Source organism: Primulina huaijiensis, chromosome 10, assembly GCF_012295235.1.
Source record: "Primulina huaijiensis isolate GDHJ02 chromosome 10, ASM1229523v2, whole genome shotgun sequence".
Lineage (NCBI taxonomy): Eukaryota > Viridiplantae > Streptophyta > Magnoliopsida > Lamiales > Gesneriaceae > Primulina > Primulina huaijiensis.
The window spans coordinates 7,881,418-7,904,475 of record NC_133315.1 but is presented as its reverse complement, the minus strand read 5'-3'; the positions used below and the strand labels follow the sequence as shown (position 1 = coordinate 7,904,475).

At 33.4% G+C, this 23,058-nt stretch overlaps 1 pseudogene; it reads left to right on the top strand.

The window, feature by feature from the left end:
* The first annotated feature begins 13,364 nt into the window (after positions 1–13,364).
* Positions 13,365–23,058, top strand: part of LOC140985868 (uncharacterized) — a 25,643-nt pseudogene continuing 15,949 nt past the window's right edge.

The window sequence follows — 23,058 nt, the reverse complement described above, 5'->3', positions numbered from 1 at the left end:
ACTCTGCTTCAATTTAATTATTTCCCGAAGTCCTGGTTGCACTGATAGTGAAGATAAGCTTACTTTTCCAAAATTTATTTGGCTCAATGCCTCTGCCACCTTATTCGCCTTACCCGGATGATAATTGATTACCAAATCATAATCTTTTAGAAGTTCCATCCACCTTCTTTGCCTCATGTTTAATTCTTTTTGGATGAAAATGTACTTGAGGCTCTGGTGATGAGTAAAAACTTCGCATTTCACTCCATAAAGGTAGTGCCTCCAGATTTTAAGCGCAAATACCACTGCGGCTAACTCCAAGTCATGAGTGGGATAATTCTGCTCATATGGTTTTAGTTACCGTGAGGCATAAGCAATTACCTGACCCTCTTGCATAAGTACACACCCTAATCCTCCCTTTGACGCGTCACTATATATAGTGAAATTCTTACCATCCTCGGGAAGAATTAGTACTGGTGTGGATGCAATTTTTGTCTTTAGGGTTTCAAAACTCCTTTCACAAGCTTCATTCCAAATGAATTTTGAAATTTTCTGAGTAAGTCTAGTGAGTGGAATGGCTATCGAAGAAAATCCTTCCACAAATTTTCTATAGTAGACAGCTAAACCAAGAAAACTTCTTACTTTGGTTACTGTTTCAGGTTGTGGTCAATCCTCGATTGCCTCTACTTTCTTATGGTCTACGGATACCCCAAATTCTGAGATTATATCGCCTAAGAACGCCACACTTTTCAGCCAGAATTCACACTTCTCGAATTTGGCATAGAGTTATTTCTCTCGCAGTGTTTGTAAAGTGAGACGCAGATGTTCTCCATGTTCTTCCTCACTTCGTGAGTATACCAAGATATCATCTATAAAAACGACCACAAACTTGTCTAGATATGGTTTGAATACTCAGTTCATAAGATCCATGAATGCTGCAGGAGCATTGGTTAGTCCAAAAGGCATTACCGTGAATTCGTAATGTCCATATCTTGTTCTGAAAGCAGTCTTGGGTATATCCTCTGCTTTGACCTTTAACTGATGATAACTTGATCTTAGATCGAGCTTCGAGAACACTTTGGCTCATTTTAGCTGATCGAAAAGATCATCTATTCTTGGGAGGGGGTACTTATTCTTTATGGTGGTCTTGTTCAACTCCCTATAGTCTATGCATAGCCTCATGCTTCCGTCCTTTTTCTTTACGAATAACACTGGGGCTCCCCACGGAGATGCACTAGGGCGGATCTGCTTCTTGTCAAGTAAATCCTGCAGTTGCTCCTTTAATTCCTTTAGTTCAGCTGGAGCCATTCGGTATGGTGCCTTTGAAATTGGTGTAGCACCAGGGACCAAATTGATTTCAAATTCTACTACCCTATCAGGTATCTCACCCTTTATATCTTCCAACTTTGGGACTTCTTCTTCTTTGACCTCATTGATCACTGCCAGATAAATCTCTTCACCTCCTTTTATAGCTTTCCAGGCTTGTGAGGCAGATAACAGAGATTTTCGTTCTCTGGATTTTCCGTGATATAAGATCTCCTCTGTAGTAGGAGTCTGGAATCTAACATTTTTCTTTTGGCAGTCCACGATGGCATGGTGTTTAGCTAACCAGTCCATTCCAAGAATGATGTCAAACTCAATCATATTGAGTTGAATCAGTTTTACCTCAAAAATTTGTTTACTGATACAAAGTTTACAGTTTCGATACACCTTATGAGGTTCAATTGTTTTGCTAGCAAGTGTTACCACTCTTAACGGTTCACTAAGGGTTTCATGTTCAAGTTTCAGCTTCTTAGCAAATCTTCTAGACACAAATGAGTGTGTGGCACCACAATCAAACAAAGAATATGCGGGTATTTCATTGAATAAAACAGTACCTGCCACTACATCATTGGTGTTATCAGCTTCCTCCTGGGTTATTGCATACACCCGAGCATTAGTTTTGTTTTCCTTTGGTTTTCTGGGTCCCGTCCCTTTGTCTTTGTTGTCTGGACAGTCCTTAATCCGGTGACCCAATTTTCCGCATTTGAAACAAGCACCCGTTTTCCGATAACAATCCCCAAAGTGCTTTTGTCGACATGTATCGCACCACTTTCCTTCTGCATTACCAGCATTGTTAAAGGTTCCTCTTGAAGGCCCACTTGAATAGTTTGGCTTTTTGAATTTTGAGCAGATTGACTGACCAACGGTCTCTTGTTCTTGTTCTCATCTTCGCGGAGTTTGATATCCGTCTCCGCGCTCATTGCCACGCCCATCAAATCAGCAAAATTATTCGGCTTGAATACTGCTAAAGCCGATTGAAAACGGTTGTTCAATCCTTTCTTAAAACGATGCATTTTCAAAGTTTCATCAGACATGATTGTCGGAACATAGGTTCCTAGATCATTGAACTTCGAAGTGTATTCCATCACCGTCATATCTAGTGTCTGCTTGAAGTTTTTAAACTCGCTAAACTTTTGCAAACGAAATTCGGATGGGTAGTATTGTTTCAAAAACTCTCTCCTGAAAGTCTGCCATGTGATCTGTTCCACCTCAGCCAGAGATGGTGACATAGTTTCCCACCATTTTTTGCTCGATCCTCCAAAAATGGTGTCACGACCTCCACCTTCAATCCTTGCAATGTGACGGCTACGATGGTAGCTATGGCCATCATATCTTCCTGGCTGAGATTTACCCTTGGGGGATTCTCATCCTCGTTTTGGTTAACTCTCCTGGGGTTTCGATTATTTCTTGGTGGTCTTCCTGCCATTTTCTATAAACATATATTTTATTAATTTATTTGCCACAATGTATAATCAAAATAATTTCATTAAATTTTGAAATTCATACAATCAATCGTTTCAAAATAAATGATTAGTCAAATAGTTCTAGATACAATCGATGCCTAATCTAGAGCTCTCTCTCTACTCGTCTATAACCTCTCCATCTCCTACTGCTTCATCGATTTCCTCCTCCACAGGGTTTCCTTCTTGGTTAGCTTCAAATTCTTCTAGGAGTTCCTCCATATTGATCATGTTATTCTGTAGTTTATCAATATGATTTTGTAATTGTGTGTTGTGGTGGTCAAGGTTGTTTACTTGCTCTTAAGGCTCCTGTATCGTCGATTGGTTTACTTTCTCATCAATTTCTTGTTCTTCGATTCGTTCCTCAAGACGGCGTTGTGTTTTGAGAAGGCTGTCATCCCGGATTTGGAGCGTAAAAGTTCTATCCTAAGCTTTGTTCAACTCTTTCTTAGTGATCTCATGTTGACGTTCCGACTCTAGATGATAAGCATCCTCGCATAGTCTCTTCTTTTCCTATCTGGCCTCACAAAGATCCTCCATCATACACACATTATTCCCATCCAACTGGTAGTTATCTCTCTCGAGTTTTTCATTTTTTTTCTTTCAATGTTTTAATTTATGTCTCCTTTTCTCGAAGTTGTTTTTGAAGTTCATTTATAATGCTTTGAAGATCCATGTTGGTCTCCTATAAAGATAAAAAGAACATTTTCATAAGATACTCATTAAATTTTAAATGGTGCAAAAATTTAAAGATAATAAAATTTTTATTTAGAAAGAAGTCGATACTCTTAATACTTTTTTTTCCTTCATATTTTCATTATAATCCCAATACTTTTATTATAATCCTGATATTAATCTAATCTATCATCTCTCCTCCATCGTTGTCGCTGTCACTGTCGTCTCCGGCCACCTCCATCGGTGTCTCCTCCTCCTCTGCCATGTTCTCTACCACCAGATGTAAGTAGTTGTTCTGGTCTTGAAGCTGGTCCACAGTACTATGGAGCCTTGAAATATACCGCTCTTGCTTGGCGCTGAACTCCTCCTGACGCTGACGAGCTTGAGTAGCACGTCCTCGTCTATCTCCACTCTCTCCAGCAAATCCCTGTTGAGTGAGGCTAAGCGCGCGATGCGAGCTAAATCAGTCGGTATTTGTAGAAGTTGGCTCTCAGCCAAGTTCAAGTGATGAGTCAATCGCTGTACGTCAGTCTCTAGTATGTGCCTAATCTCACTAAGATCCTGCTTTTCTAGTTTCTCCTTAGCCAGTTGCGCCTTCAAAGTCCCTATCTCCCAAGCTTGATTATCGATGGTAAGCCGACGCATATGAAGGGCAGCCTGCACGCGAGTACGTGGAGCAGCCATTTCCTAGGATAAAGATCGAGGTAGATCATCAAAATCGTATAAGGATAGAAAGGCACAAATAATAGAAATAAAGTTGTCATGGAAAATTTTCGATACTAAAGATTGCGGAACGATTGAAGGGATAGATTTTTGAAGTTGTTCGAAAATTTGGGAACAAATGGAAGTTGGACTCAGATTGGGATACACTATGCTTTTGCCAAAATTTGACCAAAATCCCAGCGGGATTATGAAACTGGCTGCTCTGATACCACTTAAATGTCACGCCCCGTGTCCGAAGCGTTGATGACATCCGGCATTGTTTAACAATTACTTGAAAACAATTAAGCCTCGTATCAAACACAAACCAGTCTTTTTCATAAAAAAATATTGTCTTTAAAATGACAATGAAATTACATCAGAGTTCAGAAGCGGAAATAAAAGTAAAGTAAAAATCTTGAACCTTGATCTTAATCTTGATCATTGATTCACCATCCCCAAAAAGCATCTTGCTCTTCCTCATTTAGTTGTTCCCCGTTTTTATCTGAAATTTGTAAGGGGTGAGTGTTTTGGGAAACACTCAACAAGTGGGGGTCGATCGATATCCAATTATACATATAGAACTTATTCATTAAAACATTTGTTTAACACACTTTCAAATCTTTAACTTACAGAAACGAAGCGAATCTGAGATAGATAATTCAGAAGCAAATCAGATCATTTCAGAACAATTCAAAGACAGACACGAAACTGTTACTCATCTCATTTCCATGGTCAAATTGTCCCCCAATATGTTAGTCCTCTAAGAGGTGATGCCAGAACAAGGTTTTATACATACCAATGGGGGCCAGACAGAACATGATTTTATACCCACCAATGGGGGCCAGACTGATCACAATTCTCGTCCCATTTCACGTTCGAATCGTAACAGTGCGACACAGAGTTCAGACTTATCAGACAGAACTTATCAGACAGAACTTTTAGACTTTTAGACGAATGCAGCAGAGTCAAAGAATATCGAAACATAGAAGAAACACGTAATCGATCGAAAATTTTAAAATAACAGACTGAGATTTTCGAAAGAATGGACACACAATCATGCATGTCATATCATTTATATGCAAAGTTTTAAAAATACAAATGAAGTACATAACAAAAGTCTTCTTACAGTTGACTCAAACGTACGACTTAGACTGGCTTAGCTTGGACGATTGATGACCGAACTCAAGAAGCACTTCGTTTATCTTGATGCGAATACTGCTGCGTGATTTTGGCAGCACTTTGACGTGATTTTTGACTGACTGCACTACACGAAATTCCCTCCCTTTCCTTTCCCCTTCTTGGCAGAAACTTGGAGCTTTTGAGTGGAGTTTTTTGTGTGGTTTGTGGTGGTATGGCATGGCCTTTTTATAGGTGCAAAAAAGGCTTCTCACCTCCCCCAAGTGCACGCCCCCTTGCTCTCCAAGGAATGGAATGAATGTAGTCAAGGGTTAATAAATTTTTTATCTCCATATCAAACACCAAATATCACTTCCTACACCATAATTATGTCCAACCCCTAGCTCATTTGTTTGGTTAACTCAATGGTCATTCCTTGGATGATTAAGTTGTCCAATCCCTTAGCTCCTCCTTTAGATCCCTCTTTGGTCCTTTTAAGACAAGCATGGTTGAGCTTCTTTGAGCTGAGAGATCGAGTCCTTGAGCTGGGATTTTACTCCTCCCGTGGCAACTCTTCAATTGATGCGGTTATTTGCAGCTTGGCCTCGCGTTGAGCTAATCCCCGATCTTTGAAGCTATTTTCTCGAGTTAAATTTACTGGAAATCTAAGTTAATATTCAAGTTTACAGTTAGAATGAAAGTTGTTGAGCTTATATTAAGCTAAATTTCAAGTTGTGTTTTTCTTACATGATTTGCTTCAGATCGAATTTTCCAGGTTCTCACAACCATAAGTCAGAGATTTTTCTGACGTTTTTCATGATGACGTCACAGGGCTTCCAATTGAGAGAGTGGTGAAGTTTGCCATTGACCTTTTCCCAGGCACTGTGCCTATCTCTAAGGCACCGCACTGTTTAGCTCCAGCTGAGATGTGATAAACATAAAAAATTGTACAATAATGAAATGTTTTATAATATAAATTTATAATTTTTGTTTTATTAAATTTTTAAATATTATATCTTTTATAATAAATTGTATAAAATATAAGTTGTTGTATAATTATAAGTTTTTACTATTTTTACAGGTTTGACAAAACAAGAATAACTTTGTCGTTGCAAATGTGATTAAGATGATTCTTGGACCTGTAGAAAGTTGATGTTAATATCTACAAATGAGATAAAAATCATCTCACATTTGTGATCAAATTAAGCAATAAATAAAGTTACCAAAGGAGTGACAGTTTTACCATGCTCTAGCATTTTGACCATATCTCTCAAATTACTTGGTCAAATGTTAAAAAAAATAGCACAATTCAAACAACTCAATTATCTACATGTTTTGTTTTATGTGGAAAAGAAATTTCGGATAGAAAGATTTTCAAAAGTGATGTGTATGATGTCATAATTCTTTGGAACACCAATGAAGACTTATGTGTTTAAAAATAATATTTTATTTGTGGTTGTCTCCCCAAATTTGGCTATAAATAGGGGTGCATTGTAATGTATTGAGATATCCCTAATTTTATAAACAAACTTTTGAGTTCATAATATTTCTCTCTTTGTTTTTCCTTTATTTCATTATTTAAAAATAATTCGCATGTTAATTCCACATTCAAAGTTTTATACTTTGAATAATGAGTAGCTAACTTCCCAAGGTTGAGATGAAAAGGTGAAACTCTTGGTATGATAAAAAGGTTATTAAAAGATAATAATCTATGTTTTATATTATTTAATCATTATTTATTGTTTATGTTATATTTATTTCTTTAAGCATTATTATACCCTACTTATAAGTTGGAGTTTTGATTTATTGTTGCTATATGTTATAATAACTTCTTGAAACCATTTAAATGTAAGTTTGATTTCACTAATCATTCAAAATGGATGCCTTGATTTATATATGAATATATCATAATATTAATTCTTGAAACCATTTAAATGCTAGTTTGGTTTTACCAATCATTTAAAGTGGATGCCTTGATTTATTATATATGAATATATCATAATATTAATTTCTTGGTACCATTTAAATGTTTGTTTGGTTTTACCAACTATTTAAAGTGGGAACCTTAGTGCTTACAAATATATATATAGCACAATAAATACTTGACAAAATTTATAAGTTTTGGTATATATTATATACTTATAAGATAATAATATATAACATAATATAAATATTATTATTTAATATATTGGAACCATTTTATTAAGTGGATTTCAATAATGTTAATTAATGTTAACTTTATTAAAATACCAAGAGTGGATCCTCTAATCTCAACTACTTAAATTAAAATTTAAACAATTAAAAATTACCAATTAAATATTCAAACAATTAAAATAAAAAAAACAAAATAAAAGGACATTGTAGTGGACTTGTAATTACCTTCACTTCCCTGTGGATACGATATTCGGACTCACCAAATTATACTACTTGTGGACAACCTGCCCTTGGGAGTGCAACTGTGACACCCTAAACACAAAGGTACATAAATATATTTTAAATTTTATTAATATAACTAAATTTTCATTTTTAGAAATTTTACAACATGATTTTTCGGTAAAAATTTTATTTGTCCAAAGTATCTAGAAATACATCAAAATACATCACAATACACTTAAAAAATTCATCAAGTACTATGAGGTTCCCATTCCAAAACCAAATACTCAAAATATAATAAAATAATATAATTAAGCTCAACATATATGTTAAGTAATTAAGTACAATAATTATTAATTTCAATGTAAGATAATTTATAATTAGGTTCAATACATAGGTTTAATATAATAATTAGATACGAGAATATAATAATATTAAGTTTGGATAAATATTAACTTTTTCATTTAATAAATTTAAAACAATAAAAATGGATAACTATGTGTTCGGCTATTAGCATTTATTTAATGTTCAAATATCATCCACAGTTCATTTCGATTACTGATATATTTTTCTTGCATATTTATGAATGGATTGATATATTGTTAATGAATGGTGTCATGGACAACGGATTTTGGTCCGGAAATTGACTGGACAACGTGGCTTCGGCCCGGAAAATGAGTTCAATAAACAACGGGTCAAAAGTCCCGGGTATATGGTTCATCTGAACAACGTGCACCGAAAATTTCGGTCCGGATAATGGTTCACCCGGCTCGTAAAAAGTGCTCAATTAGAGCCACCAATGTTAATTTATGAAATTTTCATTTATCTATTATTTCATTGCATAGCATTCATAACATCTAAATTGTTATGCCTATTACTTCATGCATAGTTATAATGAAGCGCTATTTTAACTTATTTAAAAGCTATATACTAATTTAAACTCCCTAAGTCTTCAAAGACTTAACCCTCTGTTTCTTTTCGTCTATTGTAATTTCCAGACACATGAACCCCATAATTGGAACAGGAGGAAAATAACTGAAGTTGAAATAAGAGCATTTGAAATTTAGGATGATCTGTTTATAAATAAATGTTAAACTTCCGCTGTAAAATAATTGTACATATTTGAAATAAGAATGTAAAAGTTTGTATATAATTTTTTAATGATAGTAGAAAATATTTAGATTTTTATCTACAATATCTTTTTAATAATAATAATGATAAAAATAAAGATAGCAGTTCAATAAAGAAAGATTGTAGAAAATGTGGCACTAAGTAAGGGAATAATTATGAATTCCTAAACCGGGCGTCACAGTCGCATCAAGTTTTTGGCGTCGTTGCCGGGGAAGTATAATTTAATTTCAAGTCTATTTAATTTTGTTTATAGTTGATTTTTCTTTCTTTGAATTTTCATTGATTTTATGTGTTTTTCTTCTTTTTCTTTTGCATTATCATGAGCATTTTGTCACATACACTTAGTGGTCGACTCATTCGAAATAACCCTTTATTTTCACAAAACATGGCGGAAGAACCCATCCAAGAAAATGAAGATGAAACTCAATCTCAACATGATCATGATAGACGAAGAAGACTTAGAGATCACATGAATCCTACACATACTAGTGCACCTTCTTGTCTAGTTTTTCTCCCTGATGCATCTCATTTCAATTTTAAGCCTCGTATTATCCTACTTTTACCCAACTTTCATTGCTTAGATTCTAAAAATATATACATGCAGTTACGAGAGTTTGAAGAATTGTGCAATACATATAATGATCTAAATTGTAGCATGAACACCATTCGACTTAATCTTTTTCATTATTCTTTAAAAGATAAAGCTAAAACTTGGCTACAAAATCTTAGATCGGGATCCATTCGAACTTGGGATGAATTACAACAACAATTTTTGAAAAAGTTTTGTAACGCCCCGAAAATTTAAAGGTCCACGCGAACCACATGCATACAAGTTATTAAATTCCTTGTGTATTTCAATTAATTATTTTAATTGCATAATTAATTATGTTGTGAATGTTGATATGTTTAAAATATATTTTTGTACATGGTTGCATTAAAATGTAGTTTTAAGGGTTATTCAAGTTGCGATCGAGGAACAGAGATCGAAGGCTGAAAAATGGAAAATGATTTTATTAAATAATTGCTTTTAATTATTTAAAATATGGTTGATGATTTTTCTTATGTTTGAAAATAAGGAGTTTTGAGGTGATTTTATACGCCGGGACTTAATTTTTATCGTTGTTGGATTTTCAACAAAAATACGAACGTTTTGGCAACCCGGCTAATAAATTCACAAACTTTATTAAACAAAATAATTTTAATTGCGCTAAGGGGCTTAATGGGTCTAATTCACTTTGTTAATGGGCCTAAGCTTTTGAAAGTGTTTTTATTTATTATTTAAAGTACAAAAAGCCCTACGCCATGCCATATATCCCACTCCCCACACCCCTAATCACTTCAAACTCTCTCTTGCAATACAACACACGACACACAGAAGGAATTGAGAGAAAAGTGTCGAGTTCTTCATAGTTGTTTTAAGCCAAGGTTCTCCTCGTCGTCGTTTTTCAATCGTCAACGTATAATCGTGCGTTAATAATGCAAAGACACGTCATATTCTTCCCTTTACCCATCCATCACACCATAGTATTTGTTTAAATATGTTTTGCATGAAAAACAAGTGAAGTTTCCAAAGAATTTCGTTTATGGATCAAAGGTGGATTTTTAAATCTTGGTTTTGATCCAAAAATCATTATTTACACGTACATAAGGGGCTGCCATGATTAGGAATTGAAAGGGGATTGTTTTACACAAGTTGTAAGGTCCTAGAACACACACGAACAGGCTGCACGCAAGAATAGAACAAGCTGGAACCGAAACTACATATGTAGGGTCATGGTTCGAATTTGAGGGCTAACCCTGCATGGCTTGGCCTGCGCTCGACCAGGGCTGGGATAGGGTCATGTGTGGGTGAAGGGAAGAGTCCTAGCCATGCTAAGACTCGAGCACCAGGGCTGGGAAGGAGTCCTAGCTTGCTGAGAAGCTTCATGTTGCACGCAGGTACAACAGCTTGTGCAGGGAGGATGGCTCGGCCAGGGGGATTTGGGCTAGGCTAGGTCAAGTCCTTAGGGTTCTAAGATGGTGCACAAGGGTCAGGGTCAGGGTCTGGCTCGTGGGTTAAGTGGCTAAGCAAGAAAACAAGGAGTCCTATGTCAAGAGGGTTTCTCGGCCATGCATGTGCTGAAGTTTGGGCTTTGGTTTTGGGGCTAGGGTCTCGTTTTTGGGGTGCTTAGGGTCCAGTAAGGTCCAGGGGACGGCTGGCTTGAAGTTGGCTCAGGCTGGCTCGAGCATGGCTCGATGAAATTTGAACATGGCTCGAGGTGTAGTGCATAGGCTCGGTTAGGGTTTTATGCTTGGGAAATAATTCGAAACATGGCTCACGGGGGTCGAGTCATGGTTCACGAGGGCTAAAATAATATAAAAAGTGTAAGTTTTTATTTAGGAATTTTATTTTAAAATTTGAATTAATTTGGGGATTAAAACGCATTAAAATGATTAATTAAGGAATAATTGAAAAGTCTAGTATTTAAGCGAAATAAAATTGTGGTAAATTTAATTTAAGCTTAATTAATTATTTTGGGATATGTTAGAGTCAATGAAATTAAGAAAAAGTCAAAAACGTGAAATTTTACGTCTAGGGATAAAACAGTAATTTTACACCCGAAAATTAGTAAACGACAAGGCAGTGTCCTGAATATTGTTTTATATGCTAAAATGTTTATTTTAAATGTTTATGAATTTTTATGATTGATTGTGGACATTTAAAAGATACGTTGCATGCTTGGTTTAAAAGAAAAACGATATTATTATGCATGCTTTTATCAAGTGATGGAAACATGAAATGCTGAAGGATATGAAGGGATTGTGACTAATACGAATACGTGATACGATGATATGTTAATACATAGGCCAAGTCTAAGTTGACGGGTGAGAGTGTCGCTGATGTCCCCACCGCCCAGTACTGTGGTTACATGTAGATGGATCCATCGTCCCAATACGAATACGAATACGAGTCACAATTAACGATCTGAATTCAACGAAAACGAATATGAATATGAGTATTAATATGAATATGTGTAAATGAATATGTTTATGATGAATATGAATATGAATATGTTGATATGAATATGGATACGAATATGAATATGTTTATGATAAATATGAATATATTTATGTTGATATGAAAATGTTTATGAAAATGTTCATGTTAAAAGTTTATGCATATTTATGAAAACGATATTTTAAGTACAAGTATTTTCATAGTTGTATGTGATCTGTATACGTATTATGTTGCTATGAAGATTATGGTGTGTTGAGTATTTAAACTCACTAGGTGTGATTGATGCAGGCGAGTTTGATGGAGGTCTTGATGGTTGACTTTTCTGGACTGACGGTGCACATGATCCGAGGACCAGTGCTTCTATTTTTCCGCATTTATGATTACAATTTATGTTAAAGATTTTACGACTATTTATTTATGCTTTGAGTGGTTTTTGAGAGGTTGATAGTATGTGCTATACTTTTCAATTTTGCTTTTATGTTTGGTAAACGTTGGATGATTTTACAATTTGAACTATTTCCTTTGATTTTCAAATATTAGTTGGTTGTTTTATTTTCAAAATGATGTCCAAAAATATTTTATGTGCATGTGTATATTTGGCCGATTTAAATTAATGAGAGTTTAAAAAAAATTCTAGTACTTTTTAAGCAAAACGAGTAGTGGACGTTTCAAGTTTTTTCCATCTCATAGAACATATTCTAACAAATTCTTTCAAAAAGTAAATCATCACTTTCACTCAAAAACAAGGAGAAACTTTTTATAAGTGTTGGGATAGATATAAAGAATTGCTTAATCTTTGTCCACATCATGTTTTTGAAAATTGGAGATTTGTTTCGTAATTTTATGAAGGCTTAACAACTAAAGATAGGAAAATGGTTGAATTTATGTGTAATGAAACATTTGAAGATAAAGATCCAAACGAGGCAATTGAGTATCTCGATTCATTGGCTGAAAATACTCAAATTTTGGACACTATAGGTACAATCGAACCATCAAACAAGATTCAATTTCCCACATCTTGTGGAGGTATGTACACCCTCATGAATGAACATGATCTCCAAGCTAGATTTACCTCTTTGGCACGAAAAGTTGAGGCACTTGAATTGAAAAAGAATACTCAATTAAAATCTGTTCAAAAAATTGTGTCTCACATCTGTGATACAAGTGACCATTCTACAAAAGATTGTCCTACTTTGCCCTCTTTTAAAGAATGTCTCCATGAAAAAGCCAATGTTTTGAACAATTTCAAAAAAGTAAATTTTGAACCATTTTCTCAAAGTTACAATCCAGGTTGGCGAAATCATAAAAATTTTAGTTGGAGAAATGATAATGCTGCACAATTTTCACAACCACATTTCCAAAATCAACAAAATTTTCAAATTTATGCACCTTATGTTCCTCCACCTAAAAGGAATTTGGAAGATACATTGAATTCTTTCATTACAAAGCGAGAGTGTATCAATACTCAAACCATAACAGATTTGAAAGATACTCTTGCTAAATTTGCATCTACCCTTAATGTTCATGAAGAAGGTAAATTTCCTTCACAACCACAGCCTAATCCCAAAGATCATCATTCACAAACTGGAACTTCTGGAACTCAACCGATGGATCAGGTAAAATCTGTTATTACCCTTCGCAATGGTAAGGTTGTGGAAAAATCCATTCTTGAAATTGTGAAGATAATGATAAATCAACTCCAAAGGGTAAGGAAGTGGAACCCATAACTTGCGAAGAGAAGATTCAACAGACAGTGCCACCACCATTCCCTCATGCATTGAAAAATTCAAAAAAATTAAATTTGAGTTATGATATATATGATTTTTTTAAACAAGTAAAAGTAAATATTCTTTTATTAGATGCAATAAAGCAGGTACCATCATATGCCAAATTTTTGAAAGATTTATGCACTATGAAAAGAAAATTGAATGTGAAAAAGAAATCATTTTTAGCAAACAAGTAAGTGCAATCATTCAAAATAATAATACTTTGAAATACAAAGACTCTGGTTGTCCTACTGTTTCTTGCATTTTTGGAGAAAAAAAGATTAAAAAAGCCTTGCTTGATCTTGGAGCTAGTGTGTATTTATTTTCATATTCAGTTTATCAAGAACTCAATATAGGCGAGTTAAAACCTACATCGGTAATACTTTTACTTGCCGATAGATCTGTTAAAATACCAAGAGGTATGTTCTCGGTTAAATGGCGGATAACGGTACTCTATGACTCTCATAGTCAGTTAAATTAGTTTCCCACAATTGCTGATACAAAAAATAAAAAAAATTCTTTTTTTTCTTTTAAAAATGGATGAAATTCTCTCAAAAATTTGTAAATATTTCCCCACTGTTTCTAAAAATGTTCTAAGACAAATTTATGCAGGAAGGTGTGAAAGATTGAGATTGCAAATGCAAAAAAAATTTCAGAAGATATCCTTCTTGTAATAGAAGATAAGGTCCGATTAGGAGGAGAAGTTTCACAATCATTACTCATTCGGTATTTTCCTTGATTAGGAAAAAGCACTTATGCGAAAAAACGAAGGGCCAAAATGTTAGGGGTTTGTCATAAGTGTACAAGATGGACTTATGACAAACGATGCAGATCTTTGGGATGTGTTTCCAATAACAGAGAAGATAAAATTTGTTTCATTAAGAATTGGCTGAGTAAGGAGTCTTTAGATAACATCTTATTGACTCTTGAGACGCATTTTAGTGGACACGTGCACATTTAATTTCTCCGTTTGTGGAAACAATTCCAAGATGAGTGTCATCGTAATAGTCTTTGGAATCCGACTAAAAAAGACCATGTTTGCCAATTTATAAGAAAATTAGATGGGAAACATATCTTCGACTCATAGAAGACGTTCAAGCCGTTTCTGGACATAAAACCAGAGAAAAATTTTAAGCCACAATCACACTACTATTTATATGCATGTGTGTCATTATTGTTTTTTATTGTTTATTCTGCTTACAGGTGTGACCCATAGTTTTGTCATGATAACATATTACCCCTATAAAATCTCTCATCTTTCTCTCTATTTTCGTAGAACAAAAAAAAAGTAAAAACATGACTGGATTCTCTGCACAAACATTGAAAAATATTTGTGTATTTTGTGGGTCGAGTCCTAAAAAAAAGAAGTGTTGTAGAAGTAGCGAATAATCTTGGAAAGATATTGGCTGAGAGAAAAATTCACTTGGTATATGGGGGATGTAATATTGGGTTAATGAGATCTGTTTCAACATGTGCTCATCTTGGAGGTAGTCAGGTTTTGGGTATTATTCCTACAGCTTTAGCTGAAGGAAATATTACAGGAGTTACGATTGGGGAGGAATTAAAAGTTTCTTCTATGTATGAAAGAATATCCATAATGATTGAAAATTTTATGTTTTTATTGCACTACCAGGTGGTTTTGGTACATTAGAAGAAATTTTTCACACAATTTCTTCAGCACAAATTAATATCCATAATAAACCTGTGGGCTTGTTGAATATCAATAATTATTATGACACTTTGTTGACATTTCTTGATAAAGCTGTGGAACAGAATTTCATTTCAGAAAATTCACGAAAGATGCTCATCTCTGCTTCGACTGTTGACCAATTAATTGATGATTTGGAAGCTTTTGTTCATAAGCATGATACGATGATAACAAAGATCAATTAGTCGCAATCAAGCGGTAAGAAAAGAAAGTTGGATCATTGATTCAAAAGTCATAGATTTGTTTGTGTTTGTTTCAGTTTGATATCTTCAATAAAATTCTAAATGATATCTCTTTCATTATATACTTTTTATTAGTAGTTATTTTGACATTAGAAACAATGTCATATTCTGATTGGGAGGAGAACAAACCTATAAAAAAAAAAAAAACTTTTTTTCAAAAAAAAATTTACAAAAATATATATATTAAAAAATATTATTTTAAAATAACACCATGTTTATTGTTTGTATCTTTGTAATTTTTGAAAAAATATCATACATTACATGTTTGAAAGGTTTAAATTAGAAAATGTATTAATCTATCTAAGGATGTGTAAATTTTTATTTGAAAATAAAGTCAATTTTAATATTCTAATCACTATAAAAATATGATTTATGAAATCTTTTTGAGCGATTAACCATTGTGATAAGATCAGTTATTAAAGTATATGGCCCACGATATACCTGATAAGAGTGCCTAAAATTTAAAACTCACACATATTTTGTGAGTGTGTGGAGATGACTGAGAAAACAACTTTCGAGCATTTATTGATCATTAGAGAGACTATCTATTGTTTAGATCTTGAATTCTTATTTTGAAACAAAAATAGATATTTCCTTAAAAAAAAAAGATGTTGAAGAACTATGTAATTTTAAAGTTATATGCTACGACCCAATTATCTCTAATTTAAAAAAAAGAAAAAAAGAAAGAAAAAATAGAAAGAGAGAAATATATTATACAAATTAAATAAATATGTGGTCAAATAACATAAACTTAGTCTGATTCAATAATGTTATGAAAAAAAAGATCAGGAAAAAATATAGAATAAAATATATATATATATAATAAGAATAAATAGATTTTGAATCAATGAATTTCCTATCTTTTGATTAATTTGGCTCGTTTGTCTGTCTGCATTCTGTGAACTATTTTCTTGAGTATTTATCTGTATTCCAACTCCATGAGAGAAATCGTTCCCATGAATTGAAACATTTATTAACCTGTAAGGATATGAAGTTGAGACTCTTATTAGGAATTTATGAAGGCCATGTACATTTAATTACCTGAAAATAAGCATTGAATTGATCAGCTTGGATTATTACATAAATTTTAATTATGATGATCTTGATATAACAATTTAAACACTTGGATAGGTTTGATTACATTTCTATTTAAACTAATCAATATGTTTTGTATTGCTATAAACGCTTAAATTGCTAGGGACTAGCAATAAGATGGTTGGGGAGTGTGATAAACATAAAAAATTTTCATTAATTAAATGTTTTATAATATAAATTTATAGTTTTTGTTTTATTAAATATTTAAATATTATATATTTTATAATAAATTTTATAAAATATAAGTTGTTGTGTAATTATAAGTTTTTACTATTTTTACAGGTTCGATAAAACAAGAATAACCTTGCCGTTGCAAATGAGATTAAAATTATTCTTGACCTATAGAAAGTTGATGTTAATACCTACAATATTGGTGGCAAGCATGAGATAAAAATCCTCTCACATTTGGGATCAAATTAAGCAAAAAATAAAGTTACCAAAAGAGTGGCAATTTTACCATGCTCTAGCATTTTGACCATATCTCTCAAATTACTTGGTCAAATGGTAAAACAAAATTACCACAATTCAAACAACTCAATTATCTACATGTTTTGTTTTATATGAAAAAGAAAATTCGGACGGGAAAATTTTCAAAAGTGATGTGTATGATGACATAATGTCTTGGAACACCAATGAAGACTTATGTGTAAAAAAATAATATTTTATTTGTGGTTGTCTCCCCAAATTTGGTTATAAATAGGGGTACATTGTAATGTATTGAGATATCGCTCATTTTATGAGTTCATAATATTTCTCTCTTTGTTTTTATTTTATTTCTTCATTTAAATATAATTAGCATGTTAATTTGGTAACGACCCGAAAATCAGACTACGTATAAGCCATGCATAATTATTAATATTTAAATTTAAAAATGATTTTTATATATATATATATATGAAGGGTCTAATTCATTTTGATATTTGACAAGTCATAACTATTTATTTTAAATGCAAAAGTTTAGTTTTATCTTTTCAGTTAAATACGCGAGGACGGACCGGAGTTCGGAAATTAGAAATAAGATTAAAAATAAGAAAAATATTCCTAAATTTAATCTAAGTCAATGAATAATTTAATTTAAAGAAAAAGAATGTTTTAGGATTTATTAAATTAATTGGAGTCAAGTTAGTAAATAAATCATACTAGGTTCAATATTTAATTAAAGCTTAAATTAAAATATGTAAACAAGTGTGGATAAATTAATCTAGATATAATATAGTCAAGAAATTAAACATAGCATTTAAATACTTAAATTTGAATCCATGCAAGACCATGCAAGAGTTTATAATAAATTAAATTGTTAATTTACTAAAATATATAATGGGGGTGTTTAAAACCTTAAACATTTAAAAGACTAGATTTAAACAACATTGTACATGCAATATTAGTAACAATCTAGTCAACTCATAAACCATTTCAAAAGTTTGGTAACTCCCCATTCAAGAAATTTCTAAATGGACATCAAGGTGAATTCATTCCCTCATTTTAATTCTTTAATTAGTAATAAAATTTAAATACAATAATACACCTTAATTCTTCCTCAATTAAATGTGCTAGCAAATAAAAGAGAACATGCTACAAAAGTGAGAAAAGAATCGGCAACAAGAGAAGGAGGAAACAATTCAAAACCCTTCAACTTATTCACTTGTAACCCCCAAACTAAATGCATATTATGGCACCTTTAACACCTCCTATAACACTCCTCTTCATTGCCTAACAAGCCTACACCCTCACCCTCAAAAAAACATCAGAAACCAGCAGCTTAGGAACGTGATAACAGTAGCTGAAACAAGAAGGAAAACTCAACTCCGCTCCGCCGCTCGCATTCGTCATATTGATTTGTTTTTTTGTCAAAACAAATTCCAGGCATGTATATATTATTCCTTTGCTCTTCAATCAAGTCATAATAAGTATTTTAAATCAGTATATGTTCAGGAATCAAGTGACAACACGAAATATGACAGCAACTTATTCAAAACTCAAAACCTGCATCTCGGCTTCTTGATTGTGCTTCACGGTTGCTGGTTTTTTTGTTGGTTTCAGGAGTTGCTTCGGTTCCAGGCTTTCATGGCTGCCTCTAGGCATAATTTAGAGTATGTTAGGGTGTTTTTGGGTCATTTGTTTCAGTCCATACCCTCAAAAAACGAAAGAATGACAGCAAACTCTCCTTGTGTACAGAAATGAGTCACGATTTTTGTTATGGATTGATTAAGGAGTGTGTTCGAATCTTGGCTGTCCTAGGGACTGTAGCCATGGTTAGAACCCTCCCTTAGCATGTCTAGGACGTGACCAAGGTGTCCTTTCCAAGCTTGGTTCACGGATCCATCAGAATTTCACAACAACAATTCAAGTGCATTTCGGTTCTTCATATTTCTGTGTGAGTGAGTTTCGAGTTTCTAGTGTTTGTATGGATGGTGGTTGGCTCCTAGCCCGTAGCCATGGTTCATACAACACTCCATCAGGTCTAGATCGAGCCATGGTAAATCAAATGGCCATTGGAACGACCCAAGACAGTAAAACAAGTCAATACATCACACTACACAGAAAGTTATATTCTCGGTTGGGTGCTGTAATTGTCCTAGGTGTTTGCTAGGGTTTTGGTTGGCTTTTAGCCCTTAACCATGGTCCAAGCCATGCCTTAGGATGTTGGTAAGAGTCTTTGGTCGGTGGTTCAAGCCAACGGCCATTTGTTTCAGATTTGTACACCAAATACGCACAGCAGCTACTGCAGCAATTTTTGTTTTTGACAGCAAGTTCAGTTTCGTTTCAGAGGTCATGGTTGAGTTCTTGGTTGGCTTTTAGCCCATGGCCTTGGACTGGACAGTACCTCAATGAGTTAGAAAGGTCATGTTTTTGGCTATTTGTGATTTGGTTGAGTTTAGAGATCGTACGAGAATTTACGGTGAAAGGTGCCAAAATGACTCTCGAAAGAGTGTTTTATGTTTTTGGATTCCTTTCACCTATTTTCTTGTTTTGCAATTCTAATGCATGTTTTTCAGTATGTTTGGGGTATTTTTAATTATGGTTAAACGTCGGTTTAATGTTGGTTCGGGTTGGTACTAAGCCATGATTAAAAAAATAAGTTGTTGGTCTGAATCGTCTCATTTTTGGTTCAATTGTCAAGTTTTGGGCAAGTTAAGATTTATTGCATGTGTCACATATTAGAAGTAAGTCGCAGCAAGCCTGGGAACGATCCAACTCATCAGGTAAAAAATAAGGTTATAGTTATATTACGTGCATAAAAATATAAAATGTTTATTTTTGAGATATATGCGATATGTCTTGTGGCCACCTTACGCTTATGGGTTTGGAAGTCGGTAGGCGCAACCGAGGACCTCTCCACCCGGTGACTTACGACCAGTTTATGATTATGTATGGGTACGGACATCCAGTCCAAGGGCTGTGATTGATCTCTACCGCCCAGTATATTGTGGTTTAGTCTGATCAGGCGCTTACGTTATGTTATGGGCCACTTGCTTAGAAACATTATCTCTACCAGAAAATTATGATATGACATGACAGAGCTCTATTGAGCAAAGCTTTTACGTATGATTTTCAGATATGCACGTAGTTATAATTATTCATGATACGATTTTCACCATGCGCTTTACGATACTATATTTTTACGTTGCATGCGATTTTATGATATATTTACTTGTTATTCACGATATATACATGTTGAGTCTTTAGACTCACTAGACTTGATTGTTGTAGGTACTGATGAGGTCGAGACGGAGGGCGTAGACCAGTGAGCGATCTTGTGGCAGCAGTAGTAAACCTGAGGACCTCATGTTTTAGTTTATGCATTTTTATTATGTTTAAACTCAGTTTTAATACGTTGGATTATTTTTAAATTGTTGTTTGAAAACAATATTTGCTTCCGCTGTTATTTTAAAGTTAAAATTATTTACATGTTTATTTTATAAATTGGGCAAGTTATTTATTTATTTAGAAAATTTTTAATAATTCCGCAAAATTATGAATACGAAATATGGGCCTTTTCAGTTGGTATCAGAGCCTATGATCTTGTAAAAAGTTGTACTACTACTGCTCTCGAGAAGCTCATGAAGTCACGTCTTCGGTCTGTAAGTTTTACATTTACGCATTTTATTTAAAGCATGAATTATTTTAACAGCATGTTTTCATGAAATGTTTTTACGTTCAGATTTTAATTGTTCAATGTTTATTTTAAAAAATAAATAAATTATGGAATTATGCATGTTGGGTACGTTTGGAATTGGACATGTCTAAGAATTCGAATATTGGGCTTTAGGAGAGGTTGAAAATGATTTGAATATATTAATTTTTAGGTCAGTAGTGTTGATGTCCTCCTTATGGGTTATAATTTAATCTTGAAAATTATTAATGCTTTTGAGACTTGTAGAATTTCTAAGAAATTATTAATGGTTCTTGGTTGCTAGTCGAGTAAATTTTTGAGGATTTCATATAAGTAATAGCGATTCGAAGACTACGACAATCTTTAGGATTATAAATGTAAAATATGAGGACTTTAAGTATCTATGGAAATGTAAGATTAATTATGAGAATTTATTTAGGATACATGCTCTACCTAGTTAGATTTAAGGATGGAATTGCATGAATTGAGAATTTTAGGGACCTAATTGTAATAACTAATAATTTGAGGACCTAAGTGCAAAAAAAAAATTCTAAGGGACTATTTTCGAATTTACCAAATTTTGGGATTAAATTTCGAGTTCGAGAATCTAAAAGTTTAATGAGGTAAAGATGGAAAATTTTACGGGGACAATGATACAAATTTCGAAGAGTTGTAGGGCCAAAATGTAAATTGGGAGAACTATAAGGGTCAGGTGGCAATTTTCAAAATTTTAAGGATTAAATGCGAACTTTTGAGGAACACTTGGGATTTTAAGTATTTATAGAAATGTAAGATGTGTTATGAGAATTAATTTTGGGTATAATAAACTTAAGACTATTGAACCTTATGATACGGGAAATCTATAAAATGAAATTGGGAATACTGAGGACTCATGGGTAATTGTGGAATTTTCGAGATTTAGGAAAAAATTGGATGATATTCGAGGAAAGTAAGAATTAATTTTAAAATCTTAGGAAATTTGAGAACTTATCTAGTAGTAAGTGAGAATTGAACAGTTTAAATGGTAGGAATTTTCAGTTATTTAGGCTCGAAGGAAATATAGAATATTTAGATATTGGGATTATAATGTTATAATGAATGGTAACCAAGGACATTGTAGGATGAATCAATCTTAGGCATGAAAATTTAAGCGTTAGTGAAATCATGTTGTGGCAAATTAAGGATTTAAAGTGATGCCGATTTAAGGTAAATTTGATTAGTTAGTTAAGTTATAAGGATAAACATTGAGTTAGTAAATTTTTGGAAACATAAGTTTGATGTGTCACAAGTTTTAGTCATGATCTTAACATTTAAAATTATACTTTGTGAGAATTTAAAATTTTTTAGGAAAGTTGGGTACGATGATGGTTAGTATAATTGGTAGACGCACGTAAGAGGTAAGGTAGACACTTTGTCTTGAGAGATTTTGGAAGTCATTAACAAATTTGGGACTAAGCGGATATGTGGGCTGGAGTTATACTATCTAATATTATTTGGGTTGCATAAGCTTGAATTTCAAGATTTATAAGATAGGTGTTCATACATAAGTTTTGGGTGAAATAAAAACAAAAAGAGAATTAGAGACGTTCAACATAGAGTACCAATGAACTAACATTAAGATTTTAATTGAGTAAGAAATCCGAAATCTTGATATGGAAATGTTAGAACTCTATGGGTGATATGAGCGAAGTTGAATTATTAGAGTAAGTTTATCGCTAACATGTATTAAGTTTTATACACTAGACTTAATTAAGCATTGATGATACTTAAGAATGCGACATTTGTTTCAATGAGGAAAGTCCAGAGTCTTAGGCCTCAACTATATTGTAATTGGAAAGAAAATGGTTTAAGCATATAATTGAGACTTGAAGGGCTTTAAAATATTGGTAGAAGGTCGATGTTGTATAATTGGGTTTTATGGATTAACGTTATTTGAGGTTTAAGATTTGCAACAATTTTATATTTGGGGTATACTCGTAAATAGTTAAGTTATATAAGTTTGGGCTGTAAGATAAAGATTCGATTCAAGGATCTTAGACTAATTTTGTTATGGAGCTGAGATAAGATTTAACTTTTAAGTGTATCACCGAGGATAGAAGTTGATCAGTAACCTTTGGTGCTAAGAGTCTTTAAGTTGAACTGCGTAAATGCTAATGTAATAGGTCGTTGAACATTACGGGTATAGTATAAGGAAGGTAAGACATGATAAGTTTGAACCACCAATTCTAATATTGGGAACGATGAGAAAAGTCAGAATTCGAGGTCATAGTAAAGTAAAGCTAAGTTACCATAAGTCGTTTTAAGTTGCGATTCGCAAATGAGATTTTTGGTAGGCAATCTAATTAGGATTGAAGAAACGTAAGGACAGCCTATGAC